Raw genomic sequence first — 21,294 nt, 5'->3', positions numbered from 1 at the left:
CTGAGATCTTGATTGAAGACAGCAGAGGTGTATTTGGAGGGCAAGTTGGTCAGGATAATGTCTATTAGGGTGCCCATGTTTACGGATTTAGGGTTGTACCTGGTGGGTTCCTTGATGATTTGTGTGAGATTGAGGGCATCAAGCTTAGATTGTAGGACTGCCGGGGTGTTAAGCATATCCCAGTTTAGGTCACCTAACAGAACAAACTCTGAAGCTAGATGGGGAGCGATCAATTCACAGATGGTGTCCAGGGCACAGCTGGGAGCTGAGGGGGGTCGGTAGCAGGCGGCAACAGTGAGAGACTTATTTCTGGAGAGATTCATTTTTAAAATTAGAAGTTCGAACTGTTTGGGCATAGACCTGGAAAGTATGACAGAACTTTGCAGGCTATCTCTGCAGTAGATTGCAACTCCTCCCCCTTTGGCAGTTCTATCTTGACGGAAAGTGTTATAGTTGGGTATGGAAATCTTAGAATTTTTGGTGGCCTTCCTAAGCCAGGATTCGGACACGGCAAGGACATCAGGGTTGGCAGAGTGTGCTAAAGCGGTGAGTAAGGCAAACTTAGGGAGGAGGCTTCTGATGTTGACATGCATGAGGCCAAGGCTTTTTCGATCACAGAAGTCAACAAATGAGGGTGACTGGGGACATGCAGGGCCTGGGTTTACTTCCACATCACCCGAGGAACAGAGGAGTAGTAGGATGAGGGTGCGGCTAAAGGCTATCAAAACTGGTAAAAGGAGCAGATTTATGGGCTTGGTAGAATAGATTCTGGGCATAATGTTCAGACCGGGGTATGGTGGGGCACGGGTACAGCGGAGGCAAGCCCAGGCACTGGGTGATGATAAGAGAGGTTGTATCTCTGGACATGCTGGTCTCAATGGGTGAGGTCACCGCATGTGTGGGGGGTGGGACAAAGGAGGTATCAGAGGTACGGAGAGTGGAACTACGGGGTCCATTGCAAACCAAAACAATGATAACTAGCCTGAACAACAGTATGCAAGGCCTATTGATATTTGAGAGAGACATACAATAAGGCATAAAGTGATTGCAGGTCTTGATTGGGAGAGCTAGCTAAAACAACAGGTGAGATAACAGCAGCTAGTCAGCTAACACAGCAACAGCAGGTAAAAATGGAGACGACTAGGCAGAGAGGGTCGGATTAAGTACACACAGATCCTGAGTTAAAGCACAGAGCCGACAGATAAAACACAAAATAAATAAACAGAATGGAGTACCGTGAATTAATGGACAGTCAAACAGGCATCAGCTATGTAGCCAAGTGATCATAGTGTCCAGGGGGCAGCCGTAGATGGAGCAGGGAGGCCTCCACTAAGCTAGCACGCTGCGTTTAAAGTTAGTAGCCCGGGGGGTGGTCTGCTCAGACGGAGGGGGTGTGCTCAGACGGAGGCCGGTTGAGGGCACAGCGGATGTGGTATTCGTCTGCAGACCAGACGTGGTCGTGTCGACAGAGAATCCAAGCCGGATGGCAATGGCAAAAGAGAGGTTGTGAATTGTAGAATTGTGCTTGCTAACTGGTGCTAGCTTCGTGGCAGTGGCGCTAGCTGCGCTAGCTGCAAGCTAGCTGTGAGGATCAGAAGTAGTGGCTCAGGGATTACGGCAGGAATCAGGCGCTGTTGTCGAGAGACAGTCCGATGCTGGTAAATTGGTGAGTAATATCCAGGCTAATAACAGGGCTGGTGTCTGTGCAGAAGGTAAAAGCTGCTAGCAGCGGCAAAAAAATGGCTAAATTAGCTTGTAGCTGATTAGCTGGTTAGCTACTGGGGGTTCTTGAAAGTGTTCCAAAGTTAAAAAATAATAGCGATTCCGTATCACATTGGGTGAGGTAGGTTACCGGAAGGTATAATCGAATTAAAAATCGAAAAGAGATAGAAAAAAAAATGTTAAAATATATACAAGAAATACGAAAAAATACAAACGTACACGAGAGGACTAAAGAAACACGTCTACACTGCTACGCCATCTTGAAAATCAAGCTAAACAAGCTAGCAGTTAGCAGACTGGGTTAGCAAGCAAGCAGTTAGCAGACCAGGGCAGGCAAGCTAGCAGTTAGCAGACCGGGGCAGGCAAGTTAGCCTTTGGGGGACGTCGCGATGGGGGTAAGTCTGTTTTTGCCTGTTCTTGCGGTGATGTCGATAGACCAGTCATGGAATTAGTAGGGTTCCAGGTAGCTCTAGGTAGTTAGCATGCCTAGCAGGTTAGCAGAATGGACCTTCAGCGGGCGTCGCGCCTGAGGGGCCTGTTGGAGTCCTCGGGCAGATTATGTCGGTATTCCAGTCGTAGAGGATGGACGGGGTTCCGTGCCCCGTACCGGCAGTAGAAGGGGTCCGGATATTGTAGCCCAGGATTGGGCTTCGGTGTTAGCACAGGAGCCCTGGCCGGGCTAGCTTCAGGCTAATTGGTGCTTGCTCCGGGATGGAAACACTAGCCAGGAGTGGTCACCCGGGATTGCGGTTAGCTAGTTGCGAAGATCCAGATGAAAATGTTCAGAGTTTGCGGTAGGAATCCGGGGATATGGAGAGAAATAGGTCCGTTATGCTCTGGTTTGAGTCACGTTGTTCGAACTGGCGAGAGCTTTCCCGAGCTAAAGGTTAGCTGATGACCGCTAGCAGTGGTTTGCTAACTGATAGCTGGTATGTAGTTAGCTGGATAGCTTCAGTTGAGGGATTCCAGATCCGAAGTAAATAGAAATACTTTAGAAAAAAGCAGATCCACGCCACATTGGGTGAGGTGGGTTGCAGGAGAGTATTTAGAAGTTGAAGTTTAGGAAAATGTTTTAAAAAGATATGTGAAGAAAAAGATGTAAAAAGATATTGTAATGAAACAGGCAGGGAGCAGGTCTCGAACTCTCGACCTCCTAGCCCGAGGTCCGGCGCGCTATCGACTGTGCCGCAAAAGCATGCTCAAGCGGCAGAGTCGATTTCCGCGCTTATAAACCCAGGGTCGTTACACTACTCCCTCCTTTCAAAGAGCGCGTCCTCGCGCTAGCTTGCGACTTTACGTCTTACAGGAACGCGCTCACCGGCCAAGCACACGCACTGTCGTGGATGCGAGGTCCGATCACTTCCGACACCAATGTAATGAAACAGCAGGGAGCAGGTCTCGAACCCTCGACCTCCTAGCCCGAGGTCCGGCGCGATTTCCGCGCTTATAAACCCAAGGTCGTTACAATATATACAAGGGACACGACAGGACAAAGACAAAGACGTCTGACTGCTACGCCATCTTGGATATATCCTAACGGGTATTCACCTTCAACACACACATTTACCATCATACTTTATTACGATGCAAATGACGTCATAATCTCCTCAATCAAAGTTTGTACTGACAGATGTAGCCTATTGAATAGACTATCATTATATAATTCCTGTAGGTTTCCACTCCAACCCCAGTTGTAACTAATCTAATTCATTTTATAAACAAACTCATTATTAGAAACAGATGCGCTAGATTAGGGTTGGAATGAAAACCTACAGGATGGTAGCTCTCCAGGAACAAGGTTGGAGAGCCCTCATAGAATATGCATAAAATACATCCTCCAATTGCAATGTCTGCCTATGCCCACACATATTGTCTCAAGAAAATGTTATATTGGCAATACGCTCAAACACCAATATATATATATTTTTTATTACTATTCAGCTTCAACTAACCATCCTAAAATCTCATTAGAAATTAGGTGTTTTTGATGTGCCAGTAACGTTATAGGCCTACTATGCTATGCTATTATATTCTGTTCGGTAAAATACAAATGAATCGTTATGTCATCTTGCGAGACATTGATTCTGCTTTGATCTAACTTTACTAAACAAGCACCACTGTGAGAAGTGATCGTCTTCTATTTGTAATGATAACAATAATAATAATAAGTGAGGAGTAGGAGGACTATTAGGCGTAGGCAACAGATCTTGGTGAGTGTTATTTTAAACGATTGGAGCACTCTTCGTGGTTATAAAAGGACAGTGCCAGGATCGTGCAATAATGTGAAAGAAGTTGAACCAACTTGTGGTGCTGAAGGATAGCTTAATGATAGCTCAACCATTCAGCCAGTTTAGGAAAAAACAACAATTTGCATTGTAGTCTAACAGGCCTACGACTAAGTGGCCTATTGTAAATATCAATACATATACATTATGTATCATTGCACTGCTTGCGAAGAGAGCTTTAGTTGCGAGTAGGCATTTGATAACACCCCTGGTATTTGTGGTTGAATCTGTGTTTGAAATGTGTTACTTGACTGAAGGACCTTACAGATACAGTGCATTCGGAAAGTATTCAGACCACTTGACTTTATCCACATTGTATTATGCTACAGCCTTATTCTAAAATGTATTTAAAAAATGTTTTGCAGTTTTCCCTATTCTATATATGTCCATGGTTTTGTCTAAATGACTCTATCATGGCATTTTGTCTAATGTCATATCTAGGGTGATCCTACTTAGTGGTGTGTTGCTAAGGGCACTATCCTAAGTTGATAACTACATGATAAGGCAACAGCTGTAAGGCACTAGCTTCGGACAGTCTACAGGGATGACCTACGGACCTCTGGGGAGAAACTGGTGATACATGTAGCTGTAGAGTCAAAGGGGCTTCAGGGTATATTTACAACTTTACCAAGGCTGGTATTTTGCTCGGACCCTTAGTTAAGTGATCCTAGTATAAATCCTTATTGAATGTTCCGTTGTGCATGTGCGTTTATGCTTGCACAAGCGCACATGCCAAGGGAAAGAAAACCAAGTATCCTGTGAGGCTGCAACCTGGGCAGAACGAGTCTGACGTCATCAATCATTTCCATGTCAGTGACCGTGTGTCAGTAAGAGTCAGTGCCGACCTCAAGTCATATGCCAAGGGGACCTGTGGTGGTTTTACTTCCAGTCAATGTGTCTTCACCATTGTAGTGGCGATAGGTATGAAGGACTCTTATTCATGGCCATGTTATCCACGGAGGAGCTAACCTCACGACAAAAGTACTCCATAAGCACTGGACCAGTCGTTACGCGGTGTGATCATGGTTCATGAAATTTTCCTCCTGAATGGAGGGTTGGTTCTAGTTATTAGCAGCATGTGTGTTGACCTTCGGAAGAGTGTTTTGGAGATTCCTTTCCACGTGTTGCAATCTGAGTTACTACTACCTCATCTGTTGCTGTTAGCAAGGGCAATTCGAATTGTTAGGTCTCTAACCTTCTTACTGACTGTGGCTGGACTGACTGTTGCTGGCATTGGTACTGGTACCCAAGGGGACCAGCTACCCTACCAATTGCTTTCGTAATGTTATCCTACCCGAACACATGATTAGAGCATTTTACTAGTTGCATTGTAGTTGAGACTACTGTAAGAAATTGTATTAGATATTGGTAACTTGTTTTAACAACTTCTCAACATTACCTATAAGTTGACACAACATACACACCCCCTCTTTCTCTTGGACATATGCTGGACACATAGGACATATACACGGCACCCACAATTCCCCTCCCCCATGAAAATCACACAGACACACCCAACCCATGGTTGGACCTCAGGACAAAGAACTCTCAGGAACCAATGGAACGTGGACACCAGGCCTGATCAGGACTACCCAAGACCCAGATCGACCAACCGGAAGGCCGGACTCGCAGATCTACCTACTTTGCTTGTTGACTATATAGTACTGAACATTTCTGGAAACTGCCTCTTTCCCGGACGATTCACTAGGAGTCAGACTGAAAGAGCCTTGCTGCAAGATTTTACTAAGATATCTTTACATGTAATTAAACTGCCTTATTATAAAATTATCCACCTCGTCCTATTGTCTCCTCTTGTTCTCCTGTCAACAGTAAACGTTTTACTAACAGACTTGGAAGCAGAGGATGGTCAAAACATATTTGTATACGGCCCAATAGAAAATCCATCGGACAGGAGACGAGAGGGAGAAATTTATCCAGAGGAGAGGTGACCTTTTCGAGGGAGAATCGCGATTCAACACACACAGGAAACTGATCAAAGAGCTCGAAACTAAAGAGGTGAGCAGATGCCCGTTTGACCAAAATCTGTATATTGTATTATAGCCAATATCTAAATTCAATGATCAGGAGTACTGTGGTGAGTGAATTGTTGCTAAATTTATGTGGAATTGTTTAGAATTTAAGGCATTGTGTACAGATATCTAAGTATTAATAGGTCAAAGACTTATTCACATAGTCTGGCACTACGCGGTATGCTGATCGAGTAGGTGTACAGTGAAGAATAAGCTTTATAACGATTCACATAGTCGGGCCATATTTGACAGTCGATCAGGTAGGGGTTACCGTGAAGAATCCATAATTAAAAGATGGGATCCAAATAGCCGGGCAGTAGTTAGATTTGGCAAATCAGCTAGGTGTTACCGTGAAGACCCATAAAAAAAAAAAAAATATATATATATAACGATTCACACAGTCGGGCCATATCTGGCAGTCGATCAGATAGGGGTACCGTGAAGAATCCATAATTAATCTAATGTGGTTTCAAATAGTCGTGCAGTAGCTATACTTAGCTAGGTGTTACGTGAGAAATCTAATGTGGTTTCAAATAGTCGTGCAGTAGCTATACTTAGCTAGGTGTTACGTGAGAAATCTAATGTGTTTTCAAATAGTCGTGCAGTAGCTATACTTAGCTGGTCCCGTGTCCCGTGGTCCCGTGTGGCTCAGTTGGTAGAGCATGGCGCTTGCAACGCCAGGGTTGTGGGTTCAATTCCCACGGGGGGACCAGGGTTCAATTCCCATGGGGGGACCAGGATGAATATGTATGAACTTTCCAATTTGTAAGTCGCTCTGGATAAGAGCGTCTGCTAAATGACTTAAATGTAAATGTAGCTAGGTGTTACGTGAGAAATCTAATGTGATATTGCATGTGTAAGTTGTGTTGTAATTGTATGTGTAAGTTGTGTTGTCGCAATGTGGGGGATTGAACGTTCCACGAGACCAATTGCTACTAACTAGCCATATGCTAGTTGAGGCTGTGCTAAAGTGACCGCCGTGTCGATGTGTATATATTGCTGTGAAGCAACTATTTTCTGCTGATGAGTTGACCGGATTTTTCCCTCTCCTGCTGTTGATAAATCCCTAAGGGTGAGAATCAATTTGAAAATTATTATAGAAGCGCGTGAATTACTAGTATATTGTCCCTGAAGGAAATTTCTGAAATGTTTTGGCAAAGTATTTAATTAATCGGAAAAAGTTCAAATTAAATCGGAAAAGTTAATAGAAATAATATCTTTCGAATTATATATCATATAATTGCCATTCCAATTATATCAGGAGCGCCTGAATTACTAGTATATTGTCCCCAAAGGAAACTTCTGAAATATTTTGCCAAAGTATTTAATTAATTAAATTAGCGAAAAGCAATAATGTTGTTTTTTTATTAAAAGTACCTAAAACTGTCATTCCAATTATAACAGGAGCGCGTGAATATATTCGTATATTGTTTCAAAGAGAATATAGCTGATATATTGTTGGAAAACGAAAATAATCCATCGAATACACGGCAATAAAATCCTTTGTCCACACGAGTCGGACACGAGAGTGAGGGAAGAGAGGGGAAGAAAAATACATCGCTGGTTTCGATCAGTGACGGGCTAAAGTATACAAAGATAATAATAGACCCAGACATAGCTTAACGACAAAATGACCACGACTATCGTCCCCAAACACAAATTCAACGAATATTTAGATCAGAGAATAAAAGACAGAGCAGGCGGGAAATTACACTACAAACCCGTTAAAAAGATTTGGGAGGAAGTAAGGGATAGGATGGACTCAAACAGGTTTTCTTAGTGGAGTCGCCCCATCAAAAGGGCAACTCCTCATTATGGAGAAAGAATTGGAGGAAGCAGTGAAGCAAGGGATAGAATGTGAAGTTGATAAGAATAAGAGTCACTTATAAAAAAAAAAAAAAAAAAAAAGAAGGGACAAAGCAAAGGGAAAAGGCACAGGCTGAGATGAGAATAGGTTTATGGGCAATTGAGGAAATTAGGAAAGCTCTCCCTTACCGGAAACCTGATACGATGGGAGTGGTCACTGGAGCACCAACTGACACCAAAGAGGGCAGGCCCAATAATAATGATGGCCCACCTACCACCACAGCAACCCCATCGGCCCCCACCCATCTATACCCAGAACTGCCACAGGGAGAGAAAAAAGCACCACCTCCCTATTTTCAAAATCCATTCACTCAGCAATCACCTTCCCCCTTCCAGGGCATGTCTGACGAATATGCTCCATGGCCCTGAAGCTGCTCACCACTAACCTACACTCATCATTGACCTGGACTACTGAAGCATCAAAGGCTTTTGCACTCTTGAAAACAGATCTCTAAGTGGCAGTAGCCTTAACAGCACCTGACTAAAAAAAATAAGTTCCATCTGGATGTTTCTGAAAAGGAGGGATTTACATCATCCATCCTTTTCCAGAACCTAGAGGGGGAGAGAAGAGTGTTGAGGTATCACTCCTCCAAACTGGACTACATTGAAGAAGGACAAACCACATGTTCCAGGTATGTGGCTGCAGTGGCAAAAGCTATTGGAAAAACAGCCCACATGATAATGTGCCATCCATTGGAAATCCACACCCACCATGGGGTTGCAGAATATCTGATGAGCAAAGAATTCACGTTCAGCGCTGAAAGGAAAACGAAAATCCAGAATAAATGCACACAATCACACATCACATTTGTCAACACTGACAAAAACATGGCAGACGCACTCAATGCTGAAGGTCTACCCCACTCCTGTGCAGAAAGAGCTGCACAGGAACTGAAACGGAGACCTGACCTGGGGAATGAACCACTCACCAACACACACAGATATGGGGAAAGACAATGTGACTAATGGAAAAAGGTACCTGTTAGTTATGGTAGACAGGTTCTCTAAATGGGTTGAGGCAATACCAACAGCAGGGGAGGATGCAAAATAGGTCATTAAGTGGCTGCAAACCAAACTCATGTGTGTTGTTTAATGACAAACGCTCCATGTACCAATAGGGTCGGATGTGTAAATGTCAACTGATTAATGGATGTTGTTTAATGATGGGGTTAGTGTACAGGCCACAATCTCATAAGTCTCGTGGAACGCGCCAATCAAATGTATGTGCAGGTTTGAAGTTGATTTGGGTTGAAGTCCTGCCCCTGGCGTTGCTGGCCATGATAGCCTCTCCAGGTGCAGGCACCCATCTCTCTCCTCATGAGACAATGGCTGGAGGAGTCATGCTTGGTCCACCAAGGAAGGGAGGTCATATGCCCGCCCTTGATGTACAACAAATTGTAATGTTTGATAATTGACGGAACATTCTGCAGCTCTCTCCACACAGATTCATAAGGTCCAACGGGGAAGCAGAAGGGAGATCTGGCACACGGAAGTTAAAATTGGTGACTGGGTGGGGTTAATGTCCACAAGAGAAAGTGGCTAGAACCCAGGTGGAATGGACAGTACGAAGTGAGGGAGGTTACTTCACACTCAGTCCAGGTCAAAGGTAAATCAGGCGCACCTTGGCACCACCTCACACATTGCACTCCAGCCCCAATCCCTTCTAGAACACTGACAGAAGTCAGAGCTGATTTAAACAGCTTAAATTCGATTCCAAATGAAGACATTCCTGACACAGGTGATGCGGTATCAAACTCCGCCTCCCCTGATAAAGGAACCTCGCCCAGTTAGAGGGATATTTCTCCCTCCCTGGGCAAGGCTAGGGATATCTGGCCCCTTATTTGACATTTGGGGTGTCCCTGGGCACTTTCACATGGTTAATAGAATAAACTGTAACCGGATCCCCATGGATGTATGTCACGGACACTCTAGTCTAACTAGGTAATAATAGATTAAAAAATTAAAAAAATCAAAAATTTAGAAAACAATAGTTAAAATAAGAAACTAATATGGCTCAAATTGAGAAGGTTGAATGAGAGTGGGTGGAGAGCTATGCAGAGAATGGACAGAAGATGGCAGTATTGTAGCACCCAAATGGTCTCCCAGCCGACTGGTTGAATGCTGGTGACATAATTTTGTTTTTTGGAGTAAACATTAAGGTTAAGGGTTTCCGTGTACCCAGAGATAAGATATCTTAAAAGAATACACTCATATGGGAATAGGAGTTTTACTTTCTGAGTTTTATTTAGGCAAGGGACTTTGAGAAGATAAAGGGTTCTTTTGGTATGTTTAGATATGGAACACGAATGTAGGTGTAACATTTTGACCTGTTTTCTGTTTCCATTGCATTTTCCGGCGACTTGATCACTCGCGGGGAAATGTGGTGAGAATAATGAGATTGTGTCATTTGGGATACTAGTTTTGAGGTAAATTGATTATAATAGAGTTTATAACTCTTGACCATAAGGTAAGCATTTGTATTGGCCATTAGAAGATAGAGATAGGTTAATTAAGGTTATGTTAGGACTTTAAAGATTGACACTATAAGACCTGTTGTTATTTTTAAATCCATGCAGATAAAGTCAAAACAGTGAAACACTTAGTTAATATTGTAAAGGAACACATAGAAAAAGGCAGACAGATGGGTCTACCCCGCACTGTTCAGACCTTGAAGGTTTGAGAGCAGAGTGGGGAGGGTGGACCAGGAAATGAGCAAGGTAGGCTGTGAAATAAGATAGGAGAAAGGGGTTAACATATATAAGCAGCACAGATACATTTCAAAGTAGATAAGCCACTTGACAGAGAATTGGAAAAGAATAGATATGAATGTACGCCCAAGGGAGAATTGGATATGCGGGGAATAAAAGGGACGTTCCTAGAATATGATGTACTAAGTTATTATTTAGAGTAGGTAAGGTTGATACCTGGCCAGAGCCAGGTATCAAACGAAGGAGGGTACATTGTGGACTAGGAAAGGATGGGGCCTATTGGATAATAAACTTATTTAAAATTAAACATTTATAGCTAAAAAATTAGGCATAGAAGTTAAATATATAATCAGAAAGAACAAATGAGGAACTGTTTGCTAACCAGACCTGTATGTCCAAGAGTTTATACATTGCAGGTGAATTAAGGGAGAAGGTGAATCACTCGACCTGGGGGCATATCGCACTTGGAGGGTGAGACACACTGACACTGCCGAATGATCACAGAGTTAAGGAGAAGAACTGTTGCTAATAAAGCTCAGGGGTCAACTCCTTAATGAAGAATTCCCTGACCCCGACCTTTCCTCACTGTGTTCGTTCATAGAAGTGAAAGTGTTGCTTGATCTCTGGCTGATGATGTGTTCTCTGGGAGAGGGTGGGGTTTTACAGGACTGCTTGTAGTCCTGAGCTGTCTGATCAGGATACGATGGGGATGATACCATCGCAGTACTGCCGGAACCACCACCAGTTCCAACGGACCAGGGTTCAGCCGGCCTCCTCCACCACTTCAAGACCAAGTCCCACGCCATCACCTAAGCTCTCCAATCTGGTACAGATAATAAATATAAAAGACATCTCAGATAGTGAACATTTGGGGACTGAAACTGAGTATGAGGAAAGGGAGAATATGTGGTTGACCTACAAAACACTTAATAGAAAGGACTGTGTCGTATGTGGACATGCCAGACCTATTCTGGCTGCTCACCCATTTGTCCTAAGTAATGGGGAAGGTTGGATGTGCATATTGGAAAAGTTCGAGCCAAATTCAACCCTGTGTAAAACTCTGAGTCTTGTGTTCCCAGTGGTCCCTCCCCAGAAGGTACCGTGGGGAGTTAAGGCATATGGGGGATATAACAGCTGTATCCCTGGCACAGGTAGCGGTATGGACTATGGAGGGCTCCCTGCTACTACCTGCATCACTAATACCACTAGGAACTAGAGGTGTTGCTGATGTATGGTGGATGTGTGGACCTGCCAGGCGATTAACCCCATTTTTGAAAGGAAATTGTCGTTGCTCATGTGGTTTGGCCAGTCTGATACCACCATTGCCTATTATTATAGCTAATCAACTTCTGGGAGCTACACAGGACACAGAGGCTTGGGACCAACCCAGGAGACGGCAGAAACGTGACGCTCCTTGGTCCGAGGGTACAGATAACATGCACACCAACCTGTTGGGGGTCCCAATAGGGGTCCCCCACGAATTCCAGACATTAACCAGGAATGATGGCCTGTGGCATCTGATGCCCATCATTGGCCCAGCTATTGTTGATGTTAAAACAAAAGGTCTGGATCAATTATAAACACACCCACACAGGACTTACAGGGATGGCTGAACAATTGGATGCTGCCTCACAAACCAGTAGACACAATAGACTAACACTGGACATAAGTCTGGCCAACAAGGGAGGTGTAACAGTGTTGCACGTTTGTTCCTAACAATACTAGTCCGGATGGGAGCATTTCAAAAGCTCTGAGTGGGTTGGCAAGGTTAACAGTGGAGATGAAGGGTCTTGCAGGTGTGGAGGAGAGTGGACTGTTCCCCTGGCTGGGTGGTTGTTTGGTAAGTACACTGCAATGATGATTACTGGATTTCTGACACTAGTTGTTGTTTTTCATTTCTGTGTTGCCTGTATCATACCTTGTTTGAAGAAGTTTGTTACAGATGTGTAAGGAGCCTCTAGTATGATGCCGTTGCTTGATGCTCCAGTTGGAGAGGCTGATACGAAAACGAGCTTCCGCAGGAGAGTGGGCTGACAGAGGAGGACCCTTGGTTTGCTGTAGTTGATGTTGAATGAATAAAAAGTGATGTTTGTCCTCCCTGTTGTGAAGGTTTGAAGTTCCCGGGTGGCGACGAGCCCACCTGGTACAGGTTGCATAGAGGGATGGACCTGAGGGTTTAACATATTCTCGTTTTTTGGTTTACTAATGTGTGGTTGGCCACTCCAGGGGTAGTTATTGGAGTGGTCTCCTTTTTGGTCCTTGCTCAATTACGACTCAACTTACATTGATGCTATTGGTCTCCCTAGGGGGTGCCAGATGAATATAAACTGGCGGACCAAGTGACAGCTGGGTTTGAATCATCATTTTGTTGGTGGTGTACAGTTAATAAAAATGTGGACAGAATTAACTACATTCATTTTAATGTCCAGAAACTGGGCAATTGGACTCAACAAGGCTTCGAGGCGGTCCATGGACAATTGGCAGCTACGTCCTTGATGGCATTTCAAAATAGAATCGCGGTTGATATGTTATTGGCTGAACGGGGGGGGGGGGTCTGTGCAATGTTTGGTGAACAGTGTTGTACTTTCATTCCCAATAACACAGCTACGGATGGGAGTCTAACTGTAGCATTGGAGGGACTTCGTACCCTTAATGGTAAGATGAAACAGCATTCTGGAGTGGACACTACTATGTGGGACTCATGGATGGATGCTTTTGGTAAATATAAGACGCTGGTTTCCTCCATCCTAGTATCAATTTCTGTTTTTGCGGCCATTCTTGTACTTTGTGGATGCTGTTGCATACCATGTGCGCGCACGCTTGCTAGCCGTGTTATAACTGCCGCCATAGACCCTAATCAGGAAAGGGCCCAAATGTTCCCATTGCTTGATGATGGGGAAGCTGGACCTGTCTATCTATTTGAGGACTAAGATACTTTTATGTCACGTCTCTTGTGAGACGTGAAGAGAGGGAATCAAAAATTTGTCTTCTGACAAATTTTATCCCATAGCTTTGTCTTTTTATACTTTTATGTCACGTCTCTTGTGAGACGTGAAGAGAGGGAATCAAAAATTTGTCTTCTGACAAATTTTATCCCATAGCTTTGTCTTTTTATACTTTTATGTCACGTCTCTTGTGAGACGTGAAGAGAGGGAATTAAAAATTTGTCTTCTGACAAATTTTATCCATTAGTTTTGTCTTTTATATACTTTTATGTCACGTCTCTTGTGAGACGTGAAGAGGGGGATTTGTAAGAAATTGTATTAGATATTGGTAACTTGTTTTAACAACTTCTCAACATTACCTATAAGTTGACACAACATACACACCCCCTCTTTCTCTTGGACATATGCTGGACACATAGGACATATACACGGCACCCACAATTCCCCTCCCCCATGAAAATCACACAGACACACCCAACCCATGGTTGGACCTCAGGACAAAGAACTCTCAGGAACCAATGGAACGTGGACACCAGGCCTGATCAGGACTACCCAAGACCCAGATCGACCAACCGGAAGGCCGGACTCGCAGATCTACCTACTTTGCTTGTTGACTATATAGTACTGAACATTTCTGGAAACTGCCTCTTTCCCGGACGATTCACTAGGAGTCAGACTGAAAGAGCCTTGCTGCAAGATTTTACTAAGATATCTTTACATGTAATTAAACTGCCTTATTATAAAATTATCCACCTCGTCCTATTGTCTCCTCTTGTTCTCCTGTCAACAGTAAACGTTTTACTAACACTACACATGGCAAGGAATGATTATTGGGGTGGAGGTGGAAAGTTAGTTTCATTGTAAGGTGTTTTAGTCCCACTCAAAGCGGAACATGTATCATTGGAAGCAGAGTCCACTCTGAATCTGAATGGTGATGATTTGTTTCCTCATACGGCCGCGGTGCTTGCAGAAGTATCTGAAGGACAAGAGAAGTTCATCTTAGGTACAGTATGACATGACTCCAAGGATGAGTCTTTTGCTCACTCACAGGGACTGCTGGCTCGAAATCATGGAAATAATATTCTATCAAGTTTGCTGATTGAATTGTGACGAGATATCGTAATGTCTGCTTGAGTCAGATTTTGCACCAAGAGGTATCGAAACGTTTTTTTTCCCAAGGGGTCCTGTTGACAGATACTCCTTGTGGATAACTGTGTTGCAGCCAGCTTTATTGTTATTTTTTACTGCTGCTCTTTAATTACTTGTTACTTTCATCTCTTATTCTTATCCGTATTTTTTGAAACTGCACTGTCGGTAAGTAAGCATTTCACTGTAAGGTCTGCACTTGCTGTATTTGGCGCATGTGACGAATAAAATTTGATTTGATTTGATTTAGGAAAAGACAGTGTGGTCAGTGGAGACGGCATGGTTACTTGTAACCACAATTGGTTGTTTTTCCCAATCCATCAGTGGGACCAAACGATCCAAGTCTGCTCTGAGTAGCAGGTGTTCAGTTTCGAGGCTGGTAACATACACAGGGTGAAGAAGCGATACGTCTTGGAAGTGTAGTTTCAGCATGAATCGCATTGTGAGAGGTGAGGTAGTCTGAGTGAGACCTCGAAGATGGATTTAATGCACGTTTGGATGATTTTGAGTTTTGTTTTTTGCTTGAAACATTCAATGCGATTTTTAATTATTCGGATGTGCTTTTTGGAATTCTACAGAAACAAACTTTGGATGTACAATTCTGCCTGACAAGGGTGAACGGGTTTTGTGACACAATTGAGCGAGAGAGGTGCAGGTTCAGTCAAATCTACGATGACACAGCGCGCATCTCAAGTTTACCCAGCTCACGCAGAGGCCCACAAGGAGGCCCTCGCACATACTATCAACAACTCCACAGCAATATTCTGGACAACATTCTTTGCCCGATACGAAACAGTTTTCAAGACCACGAAAAATTAATGTTTCTCTGCCTCCTGGACCCCCGGCACTTTCAGACCTACCGGAAAAAATTCCCGCAAACAGCCTTCTCCAGCTTAACAGAGAGTCACGGAACACTGTTCGACCTATCCAAGCTAAAAACAGAACTGACTGTAATGTATGCTATGACTGATTTTGAAGGGAAAAGTCCCTCTGATCTCCTTGATTTCCTTAAGCAGAAAACTCTGAATGAGGACATGGGGCAACTTTACACATTGGCATGTGTGACAGTGACTATCCCTGTGTCCACGGCTTCTGTCGAGCGGTCATTCTCGGCCTTAAAGCGAATCAAAACGTATTCCAGACATGCTACTGGACAGACTCGGCTTTCAGCATTAGCCTCCATGTCGATAGAAAAGGACTTATTGGTGGAACTAAAACGCACAGATAGACTGTACAACATAGTCATTGAAGTCTTCTTGAGGAAAGAAAGGAGGAAGGATTTTGTGTTCAAATAATCAGTCTTTGGTGAGTAGGCATACAATGCATGTTATTTTTTATTAAATGTGTATGTATGTTTCGCATTTTATTTCGTTAATATTAAATACCCTATATATTAACAAAATAAAATGGCAAATAGCCTATATTGCAAATTATTTGTTTTCTTTCTTTTATTTTCAGTGAATAGTTATGTGTCTTTATCATCACGGTGAAACTGCTTTGGGTGCGACAATGCGCTGTTTAGTGAACACACTGTATTTATTTTTTTGGGGACTTAAAGCTCAAAGTTTGTGGACCAGAAATGGATAGAAGAAGAATACTAATATAACTCTGTTGCACTCGACTATGTTCTTACCTATTAGTTGAACTGTACTGTATTGTACTCTTCCCCTGCAATTCTCTGAATAAAAATGTCAATTTCAAGGTGACGCAACGCCTGGTTATACTGCGTTTCTGTAATAAGAGGTGGATTAATTCGGGTGGGACTGTGTAGGACCTCACTGAAGGCCCAGGCCCCAGGCCCACGGCACGCTACTGATCTACACTGACAGTCATAGCATGATTTGGCAATCAAGATTTGGTTGGTGAGGTGATCAAAACACTGGTACTCAGGGCCCGTATCCACGAAACATCTCAGAGTAGGAGTGTGTGTTACACCCCTGAAAAAGGGGAGAAAGAATCACGAGATTGATAGGTTAATGTTTACTTAGAGAACTTTTAGTGCAATCATTTTACAAAAGTAACACATTTTACAGAATAACAGATCTACAGGAAATAGATAGTTTTGTAGGGTACAAGGCTTATTCAAATCATAACAGTATATCACTGAAACAATACTATTTTCAATATAACTGTCAAGCACAAAGCTTTAACTCAGTAAACCATAACTCAATTTATCAACAGGCAATAAAGTGTTTGAAAAACAATTACACAAATAATGCCGCAAAATAGCAGTACCTAGCAATACGAAGCTATTCTTCGCTGCAACCGAGCAGGGCTCATATTTCTCTCTGCAAACTTAACTAACTTCCTCAATATGTTACTAAGACAAACCTTAAACACTCTTGACATGTTAGCGAGTTATTACATTTAAATTACTCTTTTTTTATCATCAATAACGTACCTGAAAAAGGGGAGAAAGATTCACGAGATTGATAGGTTAATGTTTACTCATTGAGAACTTTTAGTGCAATGAGAAAAAGACCGCGAATTCTCCGTGAACTTGAGTGGAGACCAGAGCAATCGATCTCAGGCTCATAGATTAAGAGCATTTAGTAGATCACAGATTAACACTTTTACCCACGACAACATAAAGTAATCAACATAACGTTTACACATTCCTCTCACAATTCGTACCCTTTGTATGCTTGACGGATGTTATATAAATGTTATCAATCTATCAACTAATACTGATTGCATGATCTTCTTAACCTTAGATGTTTTAAGATCCTCACATACTATGAATTTACTAATACTTTTTAATGTATAACAGGCTATTAGTATTTCCTTTAAACTGCCACATGTGATGGATTTTTATTTGTATTTAACTTTTATTTAACTAGGCAAGTCAGTTAAGAACAAATTCTTATTTACAATGACAGCCTAGGGTCAGTGGCCAAAGCCCGCGAACAGGAATATTCCAAGTTTAGACACAAGGGGGGAGTCAGATCGCTATGATCGCCAGGAACTTTACTTTTGGTGTCTATTTTTAATTGTTGCGCTACTGGTGCTGCCTGTTGATGTTAGGTAGGCAGCTACAGTAGCTGAATGATGTTAACATCTTCGGGTTTTGTTTCATTACATCTATTTTATTTCATCTGGGTGCTTGTGTCACCTACTAACACCCTGGTACTACCCGTAGCTCCCGTTCTCCTCAGTCCGAGAAAACAGTGAGACAAAGGTATGTGTTGCTCATTACTCCTTTGTAGAAGTCCATAACGTGAAATAAATAAAACATCCCAAGGTTAATGTTGTATATATTGTTATAAGGGAGTGTGAGACTATTGAAACATGTAACTTTCAGAGTTTTATTGTTGTTATTAATATAGTTGACAGAGTGCTTAAAGTGCTGCTGTTGCTAGCTAGCATGCCTCTCTGTGATGCAGACGGTTAGATTAGCTGGTGCTGGCGTATCATTGTGGGGGATGTAGTTTGGTCCTTTACGGTATGAATGGAATAGAGGCGATTTCACACGTTGTAACTTGTTTATGTTGCAGTGTTTTTGTACATGAGTTGTTGTATTTTGGTACTGTCAACACTGAAAGCACCAAGCAATGTATTGGGGATGTGAGACAGGATATGTGTTTTACCTTTCTTCATGCTCCTGTGTAGAACAACTTGTCAGATGGTGCATTGGAGACTGATGTGTTCCTGTCCTGTCTTTTCAAAATACTATTGCAGGTATGGTTCTATTGTCTAAGAATTAAGATGATACATTCTTTGTATTAAGGATTGGTTATTATTTTATAGTATACATTATGGCTTTATGTATGAGTGTGATTGTGTGAGTCCGAGAAAACACAGAGAGAAAGAACAACTTGTCAGATGGTGCATTGGAGACTGATGTGTTCCTCTCCTGTCTTTTCACAATACTATTGCAGATCAACATAAAAGCCTAAAAGAGAGCCGCGGTGTCGCTCTTCATTTCTTGGTCCTCCTGTGGTACGTAAGAGACCCGCTACATATATATATATGTACATGTATGGTTGTCGTTATTGTGATGTGTGTTTTGTCCTATATTTATATATATATTGTAATGAAACAGGCAGGGAGCAGGTCTTGAACCCTCGACCTTCTAACCCGAAGTCCAGCACGCTCGTCCGGCAGAGTCGATTTCCGCGCTTATAAACCCAGGGTCGTTACAATATATATATATATAAATATAGGACAAAACACACATCACAATAACAATACATCACGCAAAGCAGCCACGACTGTCAGTAAGAGTGTCCATGATTGAATCTTTGAATGAAGAGATTGAGATAACTGTCCAGGTTGAGTGTTTATTTGCAGCTTGTTTCTGTCTCCTGCTGCAGCAAACTGAAAAGATCAGTTTAGCCTTTTAGATAATAATGAATACGATTATATGGATAGTTTATTAAGTTCAGATTCACCCTGACTCTTCTAATAAACTGTATCATTATTTGACTGTAAATGATCTGTATGCAGGTGTGCTCAACCAGGTCAACGAAGAGGATATCTAAGGTAGCCTATCATAAAGGTGTCCTAGTGACCTGCCCAGGATGTGAAAAACACCACATTATTGCTGACAACTTGGGATGGTTCTCTGATCTGAAGGGAAAGAGGTTGGTGGCCAAGTTAATGTTGGTCTGAACATTTTACATGCATGCATTCTACAGTCGTGGCCAAAGGTTTTGAGAATGACACAAACATTAATTTTCACAAAGTCTGCTGCCTCAGTTTGTATGATGGCAATTTGCATATACTCCAGAATGTTATGAAGAGTGATCAGATGAATTGCAAAGTCCCTCTTTGCCATGCAAATTAACTGAATCCCCCAAAAACATTTCCACTGCATTTCAGCCCTGCCAAAAAAGGACCAGCTGACATGTCAGTGATTTTCACGTTAACACAGGTGTGAGTGTTGACGAGGACAAGGCTGGAGATCACTCTGTTGTGCTGATTGAGGTCGAATAACAGACTGGAAGCTTCAAAAGGAGGGTGGTGCTTGGAATCATTGTTCTCCCTCTGTCGACCATGGTTACCTGCAAGGAAACACGTGCCGTCATCATTGCTTTGCACAAAAAGGGCTTCACAGGCAAGGATATTGCTGCCAGTAAGATTGCACCTAAATCAACCATTTATCGGATCATCAAGAACTTCAAGGAGAGCGGTTCAATTGTTGTGAAGAAGACTTCAGGGCGCCCAAGAAAGTCCAGCAAGCGCCAGGACCGTCTCCTAAAGTTGATTCAGCTGCGGGATCGGGGCACCACCAGTGCAGAGCTTGCTCAGGAATGGCAGCAGGCAGGTGTGAGTGCATCTGCACGAACAGTGAGGCGAAGACTTTTGGAGGATTGCCTGGTGTCAAGCAGGGCAGCAAAGAAGCCACTTCTCTCCAGGAAAAACATCAGGGACAGACTAATATTCTGGAAAAGGTACAGGGATTGGACTGCTGAGGACTGGGGTAAAGTCATTTTCTCTGATGAATCCCCTTTCCGATTGTTTGGGGAATACGGAAAAAAGCTTGTCCGGAGAAGACAAGGTGAGCGCTACCATCAGTCCTGTGTCATGCCAACACTAAAGCATCCTGAGACCATTCATGTGTGGGGTTGCTTCTCAGCCAAGGGAGTGGGCTCACTCACAATTTTGCCTAAGAGCACAGCCATGAATAAAGAATGGTACAAACACATCCTTCAAGAGCAACTTCTCCCAACCATCCAGGAACAGTTTGCTGACGAACAATACCTTTTCCAGCATAATGGACCACCTTGCCATAAGGCAAAAGTGATAACTAAGTGGCTCGGGGAACAAAACATCGATATTTTGGGTCCATGGCCAGGAAACTCCCCAGACCTTAATCCCATTGAGAACTTGTGGTCAATCCTCAAGAGGCAGGTGGACAAACAAAACCCCACAAATTCTGACAAACTCCAAGCATTGATTATGCAAGAATGGGCTGCCATCAGTCAGGATGTGGCCCAGAAGTTAATTGACAGCATGCCAGGGCAGACTGCCACTATTGACTCTTTGCATCAACTTCATGTAATTGTCAATAAAAGTCTTTGACACTTATGAAATGCTTGTAATTATACTTCAGTATTCCATAGTAACATCTGACAAAAATATCTAAAGACACTGAAGCAGCAAACTTTGTGGAAATTAATATTTGTGTCATTCTCAGAACTTTTGGCCACAAGGATATTCATTTCCCCTATTGATAGTGATTTGCACAGAAGAGAAATGGAACTGCAGTCATAAGTGAATCCCGTATTAATAGGCTGTAACGTTTGTGTGGACTAAAGGGCCCTACACACTTCACGCAAATGCAGCATCATTTTCTCACACAGTTGTAGGTACTTGAGTTTTGGAACAAACTATATACGATGCTCCTTCTCTCTGTTTGCATGAAGTGTGTAGGCTCCTTAAGACGAGTATTATACCTGAATATTTTTATTTATTATTCATGTTTTTTTACCTAAAGGAACATTGAGGAAATCCTTGCAGCGAAAGGGGAGAAAGTGAAGAGGGTAGAAGAAGAGGCGGCCTTCGAGATTGTTATAGATGAGTCCGGCAAGGATACAACACAGACTGCTCAATATGCAAAGAAACCTTCACCAGAGTCTGATGACTCAGG

At 42.8% G+C, this 21,294-nt stretch overlaps 1 long non-coding RNA gene across 1 annotated transcript; it reads left to right on the top strand.

Moving 5' to 3' along the window:
- The first annotated feature begins 5,355 nt into the window (after positions 1 to 5,355).
- On the top strand, positions 5,356 to 14,304 carry LOC129835958 (uncharacterized). The gene is made up of 2 exons (XR_008756586.1): positions 5,356 to 6,599; positions 6,859 to 14,304. It is a non-coding gene; the product is annotated as an uncharacterized LOC129835958 (long non-coding RNA).
- Positions 14,305 to 21,294: the final 6,990 nt, after the last annotated feature.

The sequence above is a fragment of the Salvelinus fontinalis genome, chromosome 37 (genome assembly GCF_029448725.1).
Source record: "Salvelinus fontinalis isolate EN_2023a chromosome 37, ASM2944872v1, whole genome shotgun sequence".
Lineage (NCBI taxonomy): Eukaryota > Metazoa > Chordata > Actinopteri > Salmoniformes > Salmonidae > Salvelinus > Salvelinus fontinalis.
The sequence above is the reverse complement of the archived record's forward strand: the minus strand, read 5'-3'. Positions and strand labels throughout refer to the sequence as shown.